The following is a 23096-nucleotide window of genomic DNA, read 5'->3' on the forward strand; positions in this document are numbered from 1 at the left end:
TGTGGACACTGCTGGTATTCATCTGCACACACACCTCATATTGCAGGCCACTGGTGGAAGTCCTCTGCACCCACCCCCATGTCTCTGTCCACTGCTGGGAGTCCTGTGCACCCACCCCCATATGTCTGGACACTGCTGGTATTCATCTGCACACACACCTCATATTGCAGGCCACTGCTGGGAGTCCTCTGCACCCACCCCATGTCTCTGTCCACTGCTGGGAGTCCTGTGCACCCACCCCCATATGTCTGGACACTGCTGGTATTCATCTGCACACACACCTCATATTGCAGGCCACTGCTGGGAGTCCTGTGCACCCACCCCCATATGTCTGGACACTGCTGGTATTCATCTGCACACACACCTCATATTGCAGGCCACTGCTGGGAGTCCTCTGCACCCCCCCTATCTCTGTCCACTGCTGGGAGTCCTCTGCACCCACCCCCATATGTCTGGACACTGCTGGTATTCATCTGCACACACCCCTCATATTGCAGGCCACTTCTGGGAGTCCTGTGCACCCACCCCCATATGTCTGGACACTGCTGGTATTCATCTGCACACACCTCATATTGCAGGTTACTGCTGTGAGTCCTGTGCACCCACCCCATATGTCTGGACACTGCTGGTATTCATCTGCACACACACCTCATATTGCAGGCCACTGCTGGGAGTCCTCTGCACCCCCCCCCATGTCTCTGTCCACTGCTGGGAGTCCTGTGCACCCACCCCCATATGTCTGGACACTGCTGGTATTCATCTGCACACACACCTCATATTGCAGGCCACTGCCGGGAGTCCCCTGTACCCACCCCCATGTCTCTGTCCACTGCTGGGAGTCCTGTTCACCCACCCCCATATGTCTGGACACTGCTGGTATTCATCTGCACACACACCTCATATTGCAGGCCACTGCTGGGAGTCCTGTGCACCCACCCCCATATGTCTGGACACTGCTGGTATTCATCTGCACACACACCTCATATTGCAGGCCACTGCTGGGAGTTCTCTGCACCCACCCCCATGTCTCTGTCCACTGCTGGGAGTCCTGTGCACCCACCCCCATATTTCTGGACACTGCTGGTATTCATCTGCACACACACCTCATATTGCAGGCCACTGCTGGGAGTCCTGTGCACCCACCCCCATATGTCTGGACACTTTTGGTATTCATCTGCACACACATCACATATTGCAGGCCACTGCTGGGAGTCCTCTGCACCCACCCCCATGTCTCTGTCCACTACTGGGTGTCCTGTGCACCCATCCCATATGTCTGGACACTGCTGGTATTCATCTGCACAAACACCTCATATTGCAGGCCAATGCTGGGAGTCCTCTGCACCCACCCCAATATCTCTGTCCACTGCTGGGAGTCCTCTGCACCCACCCCCATGTCTCTGTCCACTGCTGGGAGTCCTATGCACCCACCCCCATGTCTCTGTCCACTGCTGGTATTCATCTGCACCCACCCCTATATGTGAGGCCACTGCTGGTATTGATCTGCAGCCATCCCCATATGGCTGGCCACTGCTTGGAATCCTCTGCACCCACCCACACACCCACCCACCGCCTTGGAGAAGTACACTGCTGACCTGGACCTACACACACACACACCACTATGAAGGTAACATGCAGGGCCAGTACATAAGCCCACATTCCTGGCGTGTACGCCTCATATCCCAAATGTACTGGTGCCGTAGGAGTACATGTGAAACGCACCGTACCCACGCATTCATTGCGTGTGTACGGTCCATATCACTGTTCTACTGGTGCCGTAGGGGTACGTGTGCAACGCACCGTACCCACGCATTCATTGCGTGTGTACGGTCTGTACCTTATCACTGTGCTACTGGTGCCGTAGGTGTATGTGTGCAATGCACCGTACCCATGCATTCATTGCGTGTGTACGGTCCGTATCACTGTTCTACTGGTGCCGTAGGGGTACGTGTGCAACGCACCGTACCCACGCATTCATTGCATGTGTACGGTCCGTATCACTGTTGTATTGGTGCCGTAGGGGTACGTGTGCAACGCACCGTACCCACGCATTCATTGCGTGTGTACGGACCGTATCACTGTTCTACTGGTGCCGTAGGAGTACGTGTGCAACGCACCGTACCCATGCATTCATTGCATGTGTACGGTCCGTATCACTGTTCTACTGGTGCGGTAGGGGTATGTGTGAAACGCACCGTACCCACGCATTCATTGCATTTTTATGGTCCGTATCACTGTTCTACTGGTGCCGTAGGGGTACGTGTGCAATGCACTGTACCCACGCATTCATTGGATGTGTACGGTCCGTATCATTGTTCTACTGGTGCCGTAGGGGTACGTGTGCAATGCACCGTACACGTCCACTTCTGTTGCTGCGGTACGCAGGGGTTGCTGGCCTCGCCCCCCCAAGTGACCAGACCCTGGTGGTAATGTATGGGCTCCATATTATAGGTTTTGCTTTGGGTATGGGGTATGTTTCCTGCCCCTCACCCCCCCCCCGGCCCCTGGGTGTTGTTCTCACCTTCTGCGGCGTGTGCCTCGGGTCCGGTGCACCAGGTCGTAGGCTAGGAGGACCGGGATGACACGTACGATGGGGTTCATGGCGTGTACGTCGCGTACCGGGGCTCCGTTGCGTAGCGGTTCGCGTCGGACTCTGCTTTTTCGGCTGTGTTTGGCTCCCGTAAAAAAAGAGCCGTACGGAGTGACGTAGGGACGTATCGTACTTGCTGGGCCGGAAACCGCTGCTTGAATGCGTCCAGACGTCGCGTACAAGCTGTTCCGGATCAGAATTGTTGTTTTTTTTTACCCGTATGGTCTTTTGTACAAAATGTACGGAAATAGGCTTTCTGTACAAATCGTACTTCCTAGGTTGTACGGAAAGTTTACCTGGTACGAGTCGTACGGAGAAAACGCTCCGTACAACGATTCGTACAGCCTTTTCCCAGGATTGGAATCGGCCCCATTGAGTGTTGAGTATAAAGGGGGTGGCCCATAAATACTACCTGACCCGGGTCAATAAGTGCAGTATATAACATAAGGTCGTGGTAGCGTACTATTTTAAACAAAGAGAATTAATAGTAGCAAAACATTACACAAACTCCAGCGACATTATCTAAGAATAATTTATTGTCCATTTGAGTTATGTGTACCTTCCGGAACAATTGACCTCGTTGAGGCTGGAAAAGAATCATACCAGGAAATGTTGATGCACTTATGTCACTAATACCTTTTCCCTATCCCTTACCCTCACGTTACCACTAAACCCCTACCTCCCTTATTTTTTCCTCTTCTACACTGAGAGCACTGCAGCATACTGTTCTCAAATTACATTGAATAACAGCATTGTCTTTGAATGTTAATGCTTTGAATACAACTGCAATTGGGATTTCTTCCCTTTTTTCTAAATTAAAATATTTGGATTCATACCAGATAAATTAATGTTATGTGTTTTGCTACTGTTCATTCTCTTTGTTTAAAATAGTACGCTACCATGACCTTATGTTATATACTGCACAGATAACACTATGGGGAGAAAGAGAGATTGAACGGTAGGAATGTGAACATCCCCAAAGGATCTGGAGGAATTTCCTTTTTGCTTCACATATTGCCACTGTGAGATAAGCCTCTTTTAAGTCTAAAAGCATGATCCAATCCAATTTCAGTATGATACCTCGAAGATTGACAATAAGCTCCATTTTGAAATGACGGTAAAGCACAAAATAATTGAGGTCTTTCAAATTTATTTTTAGTTTGAACTTTTGGTAAAGTGGAAAGATGGCATTTTCTTGTGCCAGTTAAAATACAAAATAGGGTTAGAGGAGATTTAAAAACCAGCAGGGGTTAACTCCTCAATACTCATAATCAACCACAAAACAAACCCCTGGGTCTAGATAGAGAAAAAAGAAGGGAGAAATAAAAGAGACTAGTTGGTGTGCCTGCCTACTATGGGGTATTTCATTTTATGGGCGAATTCCCTCACTCCCTAAAGGTTTCATGCTTCATCAAAGGGAACCGCCTGACACCGTGATGCCTAGTCACGGTGTTGGCTACATCCCCCTCACTAAAGGGAGGAGCTCAGAGATGTTTTCAGAGGTACAGTAAATACCTTTCTAATGAGCGCGGAGTGGTGAGTGTAGCAGAGCCTGCATGAAAAGGCTGTGTTAATTAAAACTGGCTCCAAGGTATGCAGCACATTTAATTCATGCATCATTGGGTCATGGTTAAAAACTAGCAAAACCAGCTAGGTACACTTATACCTGCTGTATATTTCCAAACAGGTAGGTCAACATGTTTCTGCCTATAACCCTCTGTAGAGGTGTCATGGCTTTCTTTAGGACCTATATAGTTGGTGATTCTGCTTAAGTGCTCAAGTTGAAAAAATCTATGTGTGATAATATAAAACCAGTGGTCCTAATACAAGTCCGAAGAAGGGATCCACTGGCGGCTTCCTACTATAGTTGGTAAAGGTGCCTGAACTCAAACCCTGGTGTGAAGCTCAGGGAATAGTCTCCCAAGAGACACTGAACAATGTGGCAGCACACCACGCAAGGTTAGAAGTACCAACTATATAGGTCAGTGGGGGTAACCTGGGCCCTGTATGGAGCCCGCGCTCTATCACGGTCAGCATTGTGTCTTTCACCGGGTCTCACATGACCAGATAAACAAGAGTGGTTCTTTGTGCTTTTAGGTTCCATAGTTACCTAAAATTGCAGATCTCCGATTCTGCTGATTAGATTTTTGTCAGTTTGGTGTCAAATGGTTTATTAAATTTTACTCTATTTTTCTAGATTGGTGTGAATTTTTTCTTGTGTTGTATTATCTCTTTCCTACGGTTTGTGTTCTGCATAAATACACATTGCTTCCAAGTTCAGCCTGACTACTTTTGTCCCAAACTATCGGAGTGTTTCACCCTGACAGGGATTGTGGCTGTTGATTGAGAAGGTTTTACGCCCCTCTCACCCAACAACCCAATTTTTCTCAAGTGTAAAGTGCAATTCCTTCATTTGATGATGTGCTAAACAACTAGTGCATTTTTGCAATACTGGCGTCTATCAGGTTTCCGTATTCCCAAAATGAAACTATTTTCAAAACTGCCCTAATAGCTTCCATGTTAAAAACAACTAAACCGTCAACCTATATATCAAAAAATGGTTTAAACCCTCTGCCAATACATGTCCATCGGTCACAATTAGGCCTGGGTGGTAAATTCCGCTCCGCTCGTGGAATTTGCGGAATTTTGGCAATTCCACATTCCGCGGAGAACGCGGAAACGCCGAAAATTCCACGATCCGAGGTGTAGCAGAATTTTTTCCTTGTTCGCGCTTTCAAAATGCATGTTCGCGCACGTGGTAGCGACTTACCGGGATCCCTGCATTCGCCGACGAGTTTTCCTATCCGTTCACGTGTACCACGAGATTTTGGTAGCCAGCCGCGCGATCCCACGAGAGTGTGCGATCACGAACAAGTCATTCGGACGCGCCATTGGACATCCGTGTTCGCGAACAGGAAACACGCATCGCGAACGGGCAGGACAAGTGAAACAAGATGGCCACGTCAATTGGCGACCGCATGGGCAAGTTCGCAAGATATTTCCCCTCGAGCATGCAAACAGCTTCCCCGAACAGGAAAAATGCATCGCGAATGGGCGGAACAAGCAATTCCGCGTGCTCATGGAATTCTGCGTAGCTCGCGGAGATTTTTTACATCTTTGCAGAACTTTGCGAAACGCAACTATGCAAATCCGCCCAGGCCTAGTCACAATCTGTAAATTCAGACTTTGCTGTCCCAAGGACCAATTTAACTTCTTAATTTCTTCATTGGACCATACATTCTATGATTGTTTTTACAAGTGCATGCATTGACTCCTATTAAACCACTTAAGTTCATTCATAATAAAAAAGTTAATCTTTTTGTGTTTTATTAATATTATTGATTTATCTGTTGATTATTGCTTTTAAACAGATTCATTCTCTTACCAGTTATCCACAGTAAAAGTCTAACACCAACTCTCAGACCTATGTATTATCCTCACTTTCTCCCAAGAGGATTATTCTGTAGGTATTTCAACATTCAATACCTGTGTTACAACAATGTTAATATTTTGCACAATTATGAATCAGTGAGGTTTAAAGCGTTCAATTCATGGCTGGATATAAATAGTTGCTGTTTTCAGCATAATATATTAACCATTTACAAATACAATCAATCGCCCAACAAGGGCTCAAGTCATTATACCCATTTATACAGATTCAAGCCATGCTGTTAATTTGCTTGTAGTGCGAGCAAGGACAATTGAAGCATATGCAATCCATTAGCTAAAAGGAATTCAATTCATTGTATTTGTTTGCCTTTTAGGCAGCCATATTCCATGTTATCAGCTTCGTTATGCAAGTACAAACAGTCACAGTCCTAATGCCATAATATTCAGCTATCTCATATAATCACTCCTGGCATTTATTTACAGAGTGTGAGGTTATTTCTCTTTCCCATCCCACATCAAGAATGTATTGTCCATGTTACATCAATAAAATTGTGATAGACCTTTCCTGTCTTTGCTATGCTACTTATAAGTGCATGTACAATTCTGCATCTTTGATTCAGACCCCAGGGTACCTCACATCCCTATAATAGAATTGTCTGTGGTTCCTCTTTCTATAGGGAAAGGTCACAGTTGCCTCCTTGTATGCATTTGTAGATATGTATCATGCAATAAAAGGTCAGATACTGTGTCTTCCCTCCTGCACATCCCATTGTTGTTTTCCTATGGGATAGGTCATGTATTTATTTTGTATGACCCTTTAGTGCTGTAGAATCCTCACTTTCAGTTGTTTTTCAGCACTCGCACTCCAAGGCATATACCAGAAACTCAGTTTGTCAAATGATTCTCTCTGTGATCTTTCTTTTGATTACCTCAAAGATCATTGAATGAATGTGGGTTATTAGTTGACGGTGGTGGAAGTCCACTTCAAATATTAAACACAAACCTTGTCAGGGTGACCCACAAAAGTCACTAACTTAACCTGTGCTTAACCATCTGGTAGCCTGGCACAAAGCAATCAGGCTTAACGTAGAGGCAATGTGTAAAGTATTTATACAGCAATCAAACAGTTTTAAAGTAAAAACCCAAATCAAGAAACAAATCCCCAAAAGCAATTTAGAAAAATACAGCAAAGTGTAATAAATATAACGACATCCAAAGAACACAAGTCCAATCATCATCTTTATTCAGCTACAAGCAACCATAAAAGTACACAAAAAATAAAAACAGTACGATAGAAGTTATTAAATACGATAATTACATTTGCATAAAAGGATGAAGCTCCTATTACAGACTCAATTAGTAGGCCGAAAGGGGGCATGAGCAACAGTTTGATAAGACTCCTGCCTGCAAGGTGGGCTTAAATGATGCAACCAAATTATCTTAGAAAAGGATTGACACCCATGATCAGAGATCCACACAAAAAAAATCCCCACACGCAGGTGTGTCTCTTCATCCTCTAGTTGTTTTAGAAAATTATAGGCTCTACTACAATGTCTAAAATGTCTTGCCTCCAGAGAAATGTGTTTTTACGTTTTAGGTAAAAGTAGCTCCAAGAAGCACAAAACGCCACTTGCAGTTGTCTGGCCATGATAGACCATGGGAAAGTCACAGGTTCAGGCCAGCCATGATGGACCATGAGTAGGATACAGGGACACATTAGTCCTGCTGAAATGTTACCTTCTCAAGTCCAGTACAAATGGTGGCGTTCGTGCTGGCAGGGGCTGTGAGGAGGAGGCTATCGGCAAGCAGAGCAGGTCGAGCGTCGCAGACGGTTGTTGCTGTAGCTGGTCTTCGCTGTAGCTTTGAGTTGGCAACCGTCGCTGTCATGATGAAGTGCAGGTCTCTCATTGCTGGTCATCACAAACTGTCATTTTCAGCGCAAAGAGCAAGTCCCGCTGGAGCTTCATGTCAGTGGTCGGGGCCGGCGGTTGATTCTCTGCAAGAAGAGGTCACTTCGTGGCCATGAGGAGCCCAAAACTTCTGTCTCTTCCCCTTTTCTTCAGTGGAAGTTTATGCTGATGCCAGCCAAAGATCCAGGACGTGGGGGGAACCTCTTGTGGATCAGAACTCACTCCAGCACAGGGTTCAAGAGGGTCCAGGCAGGTCCAGTTGGTAGCAGTCAGCTTGGCAGCTGCAGGGGGGTCTCTGGAAGCTTGTTGTGTTCATATACCTCAAACAGAAGGTCAGCCAACTGACCTTTGAAGTCCTTTCTAGAATGTCTGGGTTCAAGGCATGCAGGTCCAATCTTCCTTATTCAAACAACAGGGAAGTCTTTCTGTATCTTCTACAGGTCCAGGAGTGTTCTAATGAGAACTTCTGAGTGTCCCACTTTTGTACCTGATGCCCCTACCAGCTTGTGTGTGGTAGAATTGCCTGACCTACCCCAAAACAGGTTCTGGTCTGTACTGCCCCCTTGTCTAGGTTCCAAGCTGTCTAGGGTGATAAAGGCAAGGGCAAGCCTGGTGTCAGGACCCCTTGTGTGTGCTGTGGGCAGGCACCCTTGAAGTTCCTCCCCAGCAATCCTCTCAAAAAGATCCTCTCCCCTTACACCTAGGCTTCCTTTGTCTCACTGTCTGGAAGCAATGAACAACAGCAAAGCTATTCACAGTCATGTGACCCAGGACACTGGCAGAAAGACACAGTTGGTCTGGGCACAACACTTTCCAACTGTTGCATTATAAAAACTGTGACCTAAAATCCGAATTTACCATTAAAGAGGATTAAAAAGTACAATTAATTCTAGTGTAAATTTAATTTCTCTATCTGCTCCCAATCTGAATTTAGCACTTATTAAGTTTAATAAGGTAACACAGTGTTAGTCAATGGCGAGATAGCCTTACAACAGTGAAAAATGACTTTAGCAGTTTTTCGCTTCCATGACATGTAAAACTTAAACCCACATGTTCTACATTTTAAACATGATGCACCCTGCACTGTGAGTGGTTATGGCTTACCTTAGGGGTGATATACAAGTATTAAAAAGGAAGGTTGAGACCTGGCAAAATGTTTAGTTTGCAAGGTCGAAATAGCAGTTTACAACTGCACTACAAGCTGCAGTGGCAGGCCTGAGACATGCTTTAACAGCTGCTTAAGTGTGTGGGACAACGATTGCTGCAATCCACCAGTAGCATTCATTTACAGGCCCTGGGTACATGTAGTATCATTTACTAGGGACTTAAAAGTACATTCAATGTGCCAAATAGGTGTAGGCCAATTTTACCATGTTTAAGGAGAGAGCATATGTACTTTGCTTCTGTTTATCAGCGGTAAAGTGCACAGTGCCCTAATGCCAACAAAAAAACCAGCACCGCGAAATAAGGAAGTGAAGGCAAAATGTTTGTGGGAAAACAACGCCAAGGATGTCCGTTTTAACAGTCCTGTCGTTTTTTTCTATTCACCCCATTAAAACAGGACTTCCTCAGGCCATATTTCCAGAATACTGTATTTTCTTAACAGTGTCAGTTCTGTTGTTCGTATGCCTTATCTGGCTTCATGTGACTACTGGTCAAGATGTTCCCCAATGAGGCTGTGTTTTTTGTAGGTCCCTCTGGGATACATCCCTAATGCTTCCTTCAAATGCTCATCATTTTGCTGTTCAAGATCTTATTGAAACTGCCATTGTCAATTATATATTACATTATAAATCTGCATATTTCATTAGATTTCTCAGTTGTGAATGACTGGTATGTTGTAGCAAGCTTACCGATTTTTCTTCAAGAATGTGTTTGCTTGCTTCTATGTCCCATTTGTGTGCTATAGAGGTATATAATGGAATTGCATCGAGTATGGGCATTATTAGGTCGTTTCTGAGGGTATGATATGACCTTTCAACAGGAAATCTGCTGAATCTCATATGTATGATGTTAGTGTGGATACGAATAAATTTAAACAAAACATATCCAGAAATCTGGATGCATTTCCCAGCAGGGACCTTCCAGAGCTAACAATCGGCCTCCCAGGAAGATCATTTAAATGTTTATGCACCTTTGGGGAAAATAGATAGTTTGATTGAATGGATCTTCAGTTTTTAGGTACAAGTATTCCTGCTCATCTAGCAGAAGCACCGGATGCCAAATTTTCAACAATGCTTGAATCACTTTTTTTCATTTTCTCCAAAGGACTAGTTGTCAAACTTTCATAGTGTGTAAATTTTTTCAATTTCCTATGAACCTCTATTCTGTATGCTGTTTTGTCCATTATTACTAGATTTCTCCCTTTCTCTGAGGATTTTGTTATCAATGACTCATCATCCTTTAGTGCAATCAGCTCATTTCACTCCTGTGTACTCATTTTACTCCATTTCATCTTTTGCTGATATTTTGCAGCCTCTTTCTTTTAGTCTCCTGTAGTTGATGACATCTATTACCAATTCATGAAACAAGTCAATCTGCTCCCCATCAGTAATTGAGGACAACATTTGATCCTTGGTTTCAGTCCACTGTTACCAGATAGATTTGTTGCACTTACAAATATATATAGATATGTCATATAAGCATTTGTAATCAATGGGTAATAAAAACCCTTTACCCAAATAATCAAATAATACAGATAAAAATAAGTCGTTAATTATCACAATATGTGTAATCACATAGCATTCTTTGTCATATTTGGAAAAAAAGAAAAATTACAATAATGAACTATAGGAAAACAAAAATTATAAATGCAGTCTGCTTACCATTGTCTGATGTCTTTGCTCGACATCACTTCTAAGCTATTTGCTCAAACCGTATTAAAGCATTCAACTGCCTAGGCTTTTGATACTGGACTGATCCATGTGGAGCAGGGAGGTTTCAAGCCCAAATAATCAAAATGGGCCACTGTTTCACGCTGTGGGGTGTCATAAGGAGGTCAATGGAGCTGGTAGGTGGGCTTTGCTGCTGATTCGATGACTTCCCGGAAGAATTCAACAGGGTGGCTAGAGGCACACTCTAGCGAAAGCTTCCACAGTGGAATATATCTGAGGCCCTGTTAGATCTCTTGGACAAACTGGTTGTGATAACGGAGTACAGGTTGATCTTGACAGGAGAGGTAGCCTGTTGAGAAAAATCCCAGTAGACAATGGCTTACACCAGCGGTGTGTTTTATCTCCTCTGCTGTTTAGTTTGTTTATAGCGGATCACCCCCTGACATTAAGTGCTCTTAATAATTTTTCTCCTAAGATTGGGAGTAGGCACATAAGTTGCCTTATGTATGCAGATTATCTGGTGGTGATGGATCGAACGCCAAGTAGGCTCCAATGCATATTAAGTGCACTAAGATCGTATTGCCTCGATAATAAATTAACAATCTTAATTGTGCTTCGCAAAAAGAAAAAGGAGATTCACCTGTTTTTTCAGGCAATGCGTGGTTGGAGCAGGTCTTGGAGTACAAGTATTTGTATATGATTTTCTCAAGATGATTTAAGACAAACATCTGGCAACTTGGAGGCTTGTATTAACAACTGAAGTGAATGGCTTGAAATGGTTCAACTGCAAACACAGCACCTATATCTTTGAACCATTTATTAAAGTCATACAGGGAAAATTATCCCTCTAGGCCCTACAGGGCAGAGGTGCTGGCAATGGATAGACGGAAAAAGCAAACACAAGAAGATTATGGACGGAGTGCTGAAACTTTTCAAACACTCACCCCCAGTCACAGATCTGGGTGGAATCCATCATCGTTCTTTAGCTCACTTCATCACCCCAGTTCAGACACATCTATATGGAAATCAGTCTTGACCCTGTGCCTCATGGGAACAGTCCAGCTCGAATTGCCAAGCCATGTCTTCCCATGACCGGAAACAAGCATCCTGGGACCGGTTTTGGGGTAACACCCCTCATCAACTAGGCTAGCTTGAATCCAGTGGCAAAATGAGCAAGGGACCCACGATTGGGCATACCCTGCCTACTTAGGGCGAACAAAGCAATGGGAATGGTTAGAAGGTAGTATTTTGAAATCACTCCTTGATTTACCAAACAATGCAGTAGTTCAAGCTATATTGAGGGAGGTGAGAACTGTAGACCAGAGTGCTCTGGATGGTACAAGAGCTCTGTGATTTTAGTTTTTGGCTAAAAATGGAGTGCCTTGCAATAGATTATCAGTGTTAGTTCTCCCTGAGGTAATGTCAATCTTCCCTGGTAAGAGGAATCCAGTGACAGCAATGTTGGAGTGTCTAGGATTTCTAGATATGTGCCTTGAAGGGGGTGAAGCAAAACAAATCAGTCAAATAAAGAGCTGTTGCAAAGTCATCCTGTGCCCTGGGCACCCCCCAACTTTTTGCTGACTGGTACTGTATTTTAATGTTTTGTAGAAATTCCCCCCAGCATAAACTACGAAGCTCACTGCAGTAATTTCTGTTGAGAGATTCTGGTTACCACGCAAATAGGAGTCAGAGCAGCAGCTCTGTCCTTTAATCAGGTACAGAAAATGTAATTAAGCATTTTTAAGGAGAGTAGGGTTTAGTTTTCATTTTCACTGATGTGGAGTTTGCATCATTTTTTTATGTTTTTTAGAAATTGCTGACCATTTACATGAAGCCCTGATGAGAGTCCCGGTACCAGAGGACTGGGTCTTGAAAAACGTTGGCACTTTTTTCAACACGGAGGAATTTGAGTAAACTTGTTGTGACGTGAGGGATTTGCATAGAATCGTACGCCCCATGCACACACTCTAAACATTTTCCAGTGTTTGGCACATGTTTGGCCCCAAAAACAAGATAGCGATAAGAGTATTCTAGTTTCTGATGTTATGATGCAATAGTCCAATGTTGTTGTATATAAATGTGTTTGTATATAAGTATTTCATGCTCTGTCAATTGTAAATCGTCATAAGTATTTCTCATGTTTTGTATGTTAGTTTGAAAAATGTGTGTCTCTTTACTACTCATGCAACTAAAATCTTTTTGGTAAAATACAAACAATTGCAAAGAAAGGAATGGTTTAATAAAAATTCCATTCAAACAGAAAAGATAGTGGTCTGTTTGTTGCTCAAAAATAATAAGAGCATAACGTCAAACGGAGCCAGGTTCCTCTTTTTGTATTCACTTTCTAAAAGTGGCATATTCAAACATTTAATTTAAAAACCAACGTCACTTAAAGATGCACTATTAAATTGTGAGTTCAGGGACCCAAAACTCTAATTATCTATCTCTTCTCAATTGGAAGATACACTTGTAAGAAGACACAACACAACTCCAATGATAACCCATGGAAGAGATGGTCCTTGCAATACTGAAACACTAAATTAGCAGTATTTCACCATCAGGATATGTAAAACACACCAGTACATGTCCTACCATTCAAATGCCCTACTCATAGAGCTACCTTGGGCCTACCTTACAGGTGCCTTACATGTAATAAAAGGGAAGATTTGGGCCTGGTAAGCGGGTGCACTTGTCAGATCGGCATGGCAGTTTAATACTGTACAAACAGACACTGCATTGGCAGGTCTGAGACAGGTTAACAGAGCTACTCATGTGAGTGGCATAATCAGTGTTGCAGGCCCACTAGTAGCATTTGATTTACAGGCCCTGGGCCCTCACAGTGCACTTTACTATGGACTTACCAGTGAATCAAATATGCCAATCATAAATAAAAAATTACAGATACAATTTACACAGGGAACACTTGCACCAATACCGGTTCTAGGATTTTTGGGGCCCTGGGCTGAAGGAAATGTGTGAGGCCCCTCTAATTTGCATAGATGTGCCACATTCCGGACTGTTTGCATCCCAATAGATGCCCCTGCAGCACCTCCCTCTCAGCCACCTACAAGCACCTCCTAACAGCTCATAAAGGGCCAAAGGTGTGAGGGTTGCTTATCTCCAGAGACGGTTAGCACTGCTAGGGAGCTAAACAGAAGGGCAATAGTCATCCTGCTGTGCCTCTGCATGGGTGGTGGGTGGAGGCCTAATTGCAGCACAAACCTGAGAAATGTGTCTTCTTGCAACTGGGACTGAGGACCCCCCTCCCCTCAGCTTTGCCTTGCTACACCATAGCAATGAGGCCAGGAGAGGGGGTCGCTAAGGTGGCGCACTTGCAAGATGGCACCTTTCATGCCGTGGCTACTTTGTGTATTAACAAAAACAATGTCTCAACAGGGGAAGTAAATAAGGGGACCAATCAATACACAATTCAATCAATAGCCAGGAGGGACAAGAGAGACCAAAAGATTGAGAAAGTAAATAAGTTTTATAATTGAATACACAATTGGTATGTATAATTTGAAATAACCATAATATACATATGTGCACTGACAGTGAAGTGAACAAGTGAACGGCGCAGTGACATAAGTGTTAAAGTGACAACAAGGTACGGCAAAATAATTCAAAAAAATCCAGGGTCGAGGAGGAATGTATATACAATGAATAATTCGCACATAATATTTAAGATCACACAGGACCCTTTAATTGGCCGCAAATAATGCTGTCCGGTCGACGAAGTTTCAACCTCCTTACGTTGTGGTCATCATCAGGACTATGGTTATTGAATTATTTAAAAATACCTATGTGTAAAGGAAAAGAGAAAGAATAATAAATAGTGAAGCCCAGTATAGCCAATGATATAGAACACAAAAAATGAAAGGGAAATGAATGAATCAAAAAACAAAAAGGAATGGGAGGAGAAGGAAGAAAAAGAGGACTAATCATACCTACGTAGGGGGGTAAGTAAATCACCATCTTATAGCTAATTGCAGGAAAGTGTAGGACAAATAAATCTAGTCCGTCAAATTAGCTGCATATCTTCTGGTGTCTGAAAAAATGATAATTGAAATAAGGAACTGAAAGGTGACCAAATGTTGCCAAACATGTAGCTAAATCAAGTAAGACGAAGGGCGCTTACCTATAGATGACACAGGGAAGACGAGGGCCCACAAAAATCCTTTGAAGCATATAAATTGCTCTATTGTAATCGGCAATCTACCAAAAAATAATTGAATTACGGGAATGACACAGGACGTGTTTAAATACGTGACAGCAACGTGTAGTGGTGGAGAAAAGGACAAAGAACCTTACCGGAGTGCTAAATGTAAATCAAATCGTAGATCAAGGGCTCGAAGCATCCAGCGGTAAAAATTTGCAGCTTGGAATAAATCAAGGCTCTGGGGAGAAAAACAAGGCACGGGGGGGCGTATGAAAGGCGTGTAATTACTACGCCGAACATAATGAGAGCACACCAGCCTACCAAAGGGGAAGGGAAGGGGGAAAAAAAAAACTTACGGGGATGGGCTTATCAGATTGCCGAATAACGGGATCAGTCCAGGCAGGGTCAAACAGTCAGCACGAATGAGACGTCTTGCGTCTGTGAGACGAGGACCGTGGAAATAGACTACCCGAGTCATGTGACCACGTCATCAACACCAAGGAAGGACTACGAGGGTCAGGACGAGGAACGGGAGAGAGGGAAAGGGGACAGAACAGGTAGAAATAAGGAGGGGCACCCGATCAGTGAAATGGATAACAAAGTAAAATAAAATAAATTGGTAATAATGAATCATAAATAGTTACCAACAACAATTCGTAAGTTCAGCATGGGTATTTGGATACAGAAGAGAATACTTTACAGGTCTACAGGAATAATAGCAAGTGATATTTGGCAAAGGTAATTATTAAATAAATAAAACACATGAACAATCACAATACCACTAAAACAATTGGAATAAAACCAAATAGACCAAGAGGTACGAATAAAGTCAGTAAATAAATGATACTTATTAAAGTACAGTTAAAGGGTGGGGGAGGGAGGGAAGGGAGGAGAGGAAAACGGGGGGTAGAGGGAGGAGACAAAGAGAGGGGAAAAAAAGGGGGGGAAGGGTAGGGGATAACAAATTCAGCAATATACAACACAATACAGCAAAACATCATGAAAGGACCAAATTGATTAGAAATTTCCACATACTGACAGATCACAATGCAGTCTACATATCAATAGGACAACTTGGGTAAATATGAACAGAGACATGGAAAAGACAAGAATACTAGCCACTCGTGATGACCGTGTTCCATTCATCTAAGGAATTCAATCCAAGTGATACAGAGTTACAACGTGCAATCCAACGACATTCGCATTTATTTAATAAAGTCTGTAGATTACCTCCACGGATCGAAAGTTGTGGACAGTCTATGACTTGCCAAGACATATCAGTTTCGGAATGATTATGCTCCTTATAGTGCATCACAAGCGGAGCAGTGATAACGTTACATCTAATGCGACTTTTGTGTTGGGAGATGCGCTGTTTAACCATCTGTGTAGTCTGTCCGATGTAAAGTAAATTACACGGACAGCGTATTGCATAAATAACGTTGGTAGTCCGACAATTGGAAAAATGTTTCAATTGAAAGGTGTGTGAAGGAGTAACAAAGACTTTGGTATTGGTAGTCAAATCACACACACTACAATTTTGACACTTAAAGTGGCCTATCACAGGTGGAAGATTCCATAAAGTAGTATTTTCATGTTTTTCTTTGACAGGCCAGGTGATGGCATGGACAAGTTTGTCAGACAAATTACTACCCCTCTTATATGATAAAAGGGGAGGATCCGTAAGGTGTGGAAAGGAGCGTAGCAGTTTCCAATTGTTCTTAATTATCTTGGAAACCTTATTACTGCTGGGGCTAAAGGTAGAAACAAAAGGGATACGTGTATTGACACGTTTAGAGGAAGGTGCCAAAATAATTTCCCTATGGTTATACCATGCTCTTTTTAGAGATCTTCTAACCAAATGTTTGGGGTAGCCCCTGTCGATCAGTTTTGACGAGAGGATAGCTGCCTCTCGAAAATAGTCTTTTCTCCACTTGCAATTCCGCCGTATCCGGAGGAACTGTCCATAAGGCAAGCCATCCCTGAGCCCCCGAGGATGGTAACTAGAGTAAGCCAAAAGGGTGTTACGCTCTGTAGGTTTACGATATAGGGCTGTCCCAATTAGACCGTCTTCTGCATGTAATGTGAGATCCAAGAAAGGAAGATCATTGTTCCGCACATCCGAGGTAAATTTTAAATGGTTTTGGATGGAATTCAACCAAGTAATAAACGACAGAAGGTTCTCATGTGTGCCATGCCACAACAACAGAATGTCGTCTATGTACCTGCGCCACAGGGTAATATTGGTCACAAAAGGATTGTTGCTATTCAAAAACAGGGTGGACTCTAAATGATGAACATAGAGTACTGCAAAATTCGGTGCAAAACAAGCACCCATCGACACGCCTTTGACTTGAAGGTAATATGTATCTTTATACAAAAAATAGTTGTTAGTCAAGGCTATGTGCAACAGTTGAACTACAAAATCTGTAGGGATGCGTGTCGGACGGGGGCGAGTATTCAGTATGAGCTCCATGACCATAAGTCCATCAGACTGGGGAATATTCGTATATAAAGAGACTCTATGTCTACACCTACCATGAAATCAGATTCAGGGTTGAAAGGAAGATCATCTATGATGTTAATTAGATGTGTGCTATCCTTGACAAAGGTGTCAGTCAAGGGGACAAAAACCTTAAGGATAGAGTCAATAAATTTTCCCAGGGGTTCCAATACGGATCCACACCCCGATACTATCGGGCGCCCCGGAGGAGTCGATGAATTCTTGTGGACTTTCGGTAGAGTGTAAATTACCGGTGTTCTAGGGAATGGGTTATTCAAAAATTCGTATTCCTTTTTGTTAATAATACCACTTGAAAGTGCCTGGGATGTAGCAGAGGCGATCTTAACTTGGATAGAACGCAAAGGGTCTGAATTCAATTTGCGATAATGCAAAGGGTTGTCAAGTTGGCGGAGGATTTCTGAATCGTAATCCTCACGATCCATCACGACAATTCTACCGCCCTTGTCAGCTGGTTTTATTATCAAATTTTGATTACTGCTAAGACTGTCAATGGCCAATTTTTCTGTGAGCGGCAAATTATAGGGAACAAATTCATTGAGTCGTTGTAACTCATTTATCTCCAACAACACGATCTTTTCGAAGGTTAAAATTTCAGGTGGCATCATAGATGTAGGTGGTAAAAAAGTAGATGCCGGTCTAAACTGTGCCTCATAGGGTAAATTAGTCTCAGGTTTGTCAGAGAAAAAATGTTTCAGACGAATCCGTCTGAAAAACAAGAGTAGATCTTCCTGTAACTTAAAAAAATCACTACGTGCCGTAGGAACAAATGACAAACCCTTACTTAATAAGGAAATCTCATCCGACGACAGGGCATGCCGGGAGAGATTGAAAATATGAATGGTCCTATCAGGGGTAGATTGGTCCTGTTGAAGTAATGAACAATCAGGTGGACTGGTTTCAGGATCAACAGTCGGGGCAGCCTGTATATCGGTATTAGATGTAATCTCAATATTACCTGAAGGCAATTGTGGAGGTAAAATAGAGACCTCTACAGGAGGTCTATCTCCACTTTTAGGTATCAGAGGAATGAGGAGAGAATCATCGCTAGTGATTTCTAAAGAATCGATGGAAAAATCATTGGAAGGCCTTCGTTGAGTATCATAAGATAGTCGTGTTATTGTGGAGGCCCCCATTGATAAAACTTTTGTCGGGTCTGTCTCTCGCCTGCGTATTGGTATTGGTAGCCTTGTCGTCTGCGGCCACGTCCACGGCCGCGGACCTGTCCTAAAAAAACAGTGGGTAGAAGTGGTGGAGGGAGAGGATGTCTCTGAGGGCCGGTGCTACTACCTTCACCACTGTCGGTATCTTCGACAGGAGGTGTTAGACGAATCAGAGAATGTAATGGGCCGATTATTGCGAAAACGACCCCAGTTCTTAGTTTTGGGAGGCTGGTGAGTAGAATTATAGAAGGAATCCAATAGATAAGGATAGATATAACTCTTGTTGTAGTTCTTGATGTCTCTTTGGATCTTATTGATTTTTTTATTCTGTTCGAAGGTGTGGAAAGTAGCGATAGTATTGTTTATTCTATCAAGGAGCCCCTTTGCATCTGAAATAGTGGTATCTGTCAGAATAAGTTTTTCAAGTTCTGCTATCTCTTCCAATTCCTTCTTGCTGTGTTCTATAGCTGTTTTAATACCAAGGACCATCCAGTGCCTTGAGCAAGTAGTGGCCAGGTGGCTAAAGCCAGTACGGAATTTTGGATCCTGGGTGAAAATAGCAGGAGTATTGCGAATTTGTAATCCTAAAGGTATGGTATCAGACTTTAAGTACTCTGTCAACATGCGAGCATGTAGGTCAGTCCGAATTTGTTTCTTTTTCAGATTTTCTAATTTCTCTAACAAAACCTTAGAGTTATTGGGGGCAGTGGGGAGAGGGGTAGACGCAAAAGCTAAAAGGGATGGGCCAGAAAGAATATTTTTGATGTAGTCATCTGAATAGGCGGGTGTCTCTCTAGAAGACATAATAAGCAAACTAATTACTCATTATGTGACACAATTTAAGTGTAAAGTATTTAAACAAAATACTCTCGCAATCCAGCGATTGCTCAATCGTTATACAAGAAAAACAGGAGCAAGCCCGTTAACCCAACTGAGACCGGGTAAATGTATTAACAAAAACAATGTCTCAACAGGGGAAGTAAACAAGGGGACCAATCAATACACAATTCAATCAATAGCCAGGAGGGACAAGAGAGACCAAAAGATTGAGAAAGTAAATAAGTTTTATAATTGAATACACAATTGGTATGTATAATTTGAAATAACCATAACATACATATGTGCACTGACAGTGAAGTGAACAAGTGAACGGCACAGTGACATAAGTGTTAAAGTGACAACAAGGTACGGCAAAATAATTCAAAAAAATCCAGGGTCGAGGAGGAATGTATATACAATGAATAATTCGCACATAATATTTAAGATCACACAGGACCCTGTAATTGGCCGCAAATAATGCTGTCCGGTCGACGACGTTTCAACCTCCTTACGTTGAGGTCATCATCAGGACTATGGTTATTGAATTATTTAAAAATACCTATGTGTAAAGGAAAAGAGAAAGAATAATAAATAGTGAAGCCCAGTATAGCCAATGATATAGAACACAAAAAATGAAAGGGAAATGAATGAATCAAAAAACAAAAAAGAATGGGAGGAGAAGGAAGAAAAAGAGGACTAATCATACCTATGTAGGGGGGTAAGTAAATCACCATCTTATAGCTAATTGCAGGAAAGTGTAGGACAAATAAATCTAGTCCGTCAAATTAGCTGCGTATCTTCTGGTGTCTGAAAAAATGATAATTGAAATAAGGAACTGAAAGGTGACCAAATGTTGCCAAACATGTAGCTAAATCAAGTAAGACGAAGGGCGCTTACCTATAGATGACACAGGGAAGACGAGGGCCCACAAAAATCCTTTGAAGCATATAAATTGCTCTATTGTAATCGGCAATCTACCAAAAAATAATTGAATTACGGGAATGACACAGGACGTGTTTAAATACGTGACAGCAACGTGTAGTGGTGGAGAAAAGGACAAAGAACCTTACCGGAGTGCTAAATGTAAATCAAATCGTAGATCAAGGGCTCGAAGCATCCAGCGGTAAAAATTTGCAGCTTGGAATAAATCAAGGCTCTGGGGAGAAAAACAAGGCACGGGGGGGCGTATGAAAGGCGTGTAATTACTACGCCGAACATAATGAGAGCACACCAGCCTACCAAAGGGGAAGGGAAGGGGGAAAAAAAAAAAACTTACGGGGATGGGCTTATCAGATTGCCGAATAACGGGATCAGTCCAGGCAGGGTCAAACAGTCAGCACGAATGAGACGTCTTGCGTCTGTGAGACGAGGACCGTGGAAATAGACTACCCGAGTCATGTGACCACGTCATCAACACCAAGGAAGGACTACGAGGGTCAGGACGAGGAACGGGAGAGAGGGAAAGGGGACAGAACAGGTAGAAATAAGGAGGGGCACCCGATCAGTGAAATGGATAACAAAGTAAAATAAAATAAATTGGTAATAATGAATCATAAATAGTTACCAACAACAATTCGTAAGTTCAGCATGGGTATTTGGATACAGAAGAGAATACTTTACAGGTCTACAGGAATAATAGCAAGTGATATTTGGCAAAGGTAATTATTAAATAAATAAAACACATGAACAATCACAATACCACTAAAACAATTGGAATAAAACCAAATAGACCAAGAGGTACGAATAAAGTCAGTAAATAAATGATACTTATTAAAGTACAGTTAAAGGGTGGGGGAGGGAGGGAAGGGAGGAGAGGAAAACGGGGGGTAGAGGGAGGAGACAAAGAGAGGGGAAAAAGGGGGGGGAAGGGTAGGGGGATAACAAATTCAGCAATATACAACACAATACAGCAAAACATCATGAAAGGACCAAATTGGTTAGAAATTTCCACATACTGACAGATCACAATGCAGTCTACATATCAATAGGACAACTTGGGTAAATATGAACAGAGACATGGAAAAGACAAGAATACTAGCCACTCGTGATGACCGTGTTCCATTCATCTAAGGAATTCAATCCAAGTGATACAGAGTTACAACGTGCAATCCAACGACATTCGCATTTATTTAATAAAGTCTGTAGATTACCTCCACGGATCGAAAGTTGTGGACAGTCTATGACTTGCCAAGACATATCAGTTTCGGAATGATTATGCTCCTTATAGTGCATCACAAGCGGAGCAGTGATAACGTTACATCTAATGCGACTTTTGTGTTGGGAGATGCGCTGTTTAACCATCTGTGTAGTCTGTCCGATGTAAAGTAAATTACACGGACAGCGTATTGCATAAATAACGTTGGTAGTCCGACAATTGGAAAAATGTTTCAATTGAAAGGTGTGTGAAGGAGTAACAAAGACTTTGGTATTGGTAGTCAAATCACACACACTACAATTTTGACACTTAAAGTGGCCTATCACAGGTGGAAGATTCCATAAAGTAGTATTTTCATGTTTTTCTTTGACAGGCCAGGTGATGGCATGGACAAGTTTGTCAGACAAATTACTACCCCTCTTATATGATAAAAGGGGAGGATCCGTAAGGTGTGGAAAGGAGCGTAGCAGTTTCCAATTGTTCTTAATTATCTTGGAAACCTTATTACTGCTGGGGCTAAAGGTAGAAACAAAAGGGATACGTGTATTGACACGTTTAGAGGAAGGTGCCAAAATAATTTCCCTATGGTTATACCATGCTCTTTTTAGAGATCTTCTAACCAAATGTTTGGGGTAGCCCCTGTCGATCAGTTTTGACGAGAGGATAGCTGCCTCTCGAAAATAGTCTTTTCTCCACTTGCAATTCCGCCGTATCCGGAGGAACTGTCCATAAGGCAAGCCATCCCTGAGCCCCCGAGGATGGTAACTAGAGTAAGCCAAAAGGGTGTTACGCTCTGTAGGTTTACGATATAGGGCTGTCCCAATTAGACCGTCTTCTGCATGTAATGTGAGATCCAAGAAAGGAAGATCATTGTTCCGCACATCCGAGGTAAATTTTAAATGGTTTTGGATGGAATTCAACCAAGTAATAAACGACAGAAGGTTCTCATGTGTGCCATGCCACAACAACAGAATGTCGTCTATGTACCTGCGCCACAGGGTAATATTGGTCACAAAAGGATTGTTGCTATTCAAAAACAGGGTGGACTCTAAATGATGAACATAGAGTACTGCAAAATTCGGTGCAAAACAAGCACCCATCGACACGCCTTTGACTTGAAGGTAATATGTATCTTTATACAAAAAATAGTTGTTAGTCAAGGCTATGTGCAACAGTTGAACTACAAAATCTGTAGGGATGCGTGTCGGACGGGGGCGAGTATTCAGTATGAGCTCCATGACCATAAGTCCATCAGACTGGGGAATATTCGTATATAAAGAGACTCTATGTCTACACCTACCATGAAATCAGATTCAGGGTTGAAAGGAAGATCATCTATGATGTTAATTAGATGTGTGCTATCCTTGACAAAGGTGTCAGTCAAGGGGACAAAAACCTTAAGGATAGAGTCAATAAATTTTCCCAGGGGTTCCAATACGGATCCACACCCCGATACTATCGGGCGCCCCGGAGGAGTCGATGAATTCTTGTGGACTTTCGGTAGAGTGTAAATTACCGGTGTTCTAGGGAATGGGTTATTCAAAAATTCGTATTCCTT

Source organism: Triturus cristatus, chromosome 11, assembly GCF_964204655.1.
Source record: "Triturus cristatus chromosome 11, aTriCri1.1, whole genome shotgun sequence".
Classification (NCBI taxonomy): Eukaryota; Metazoa; Chordata; class Amphibia; order Caudata; family Salamandridae; genus Triturus; species Triturus cristatus.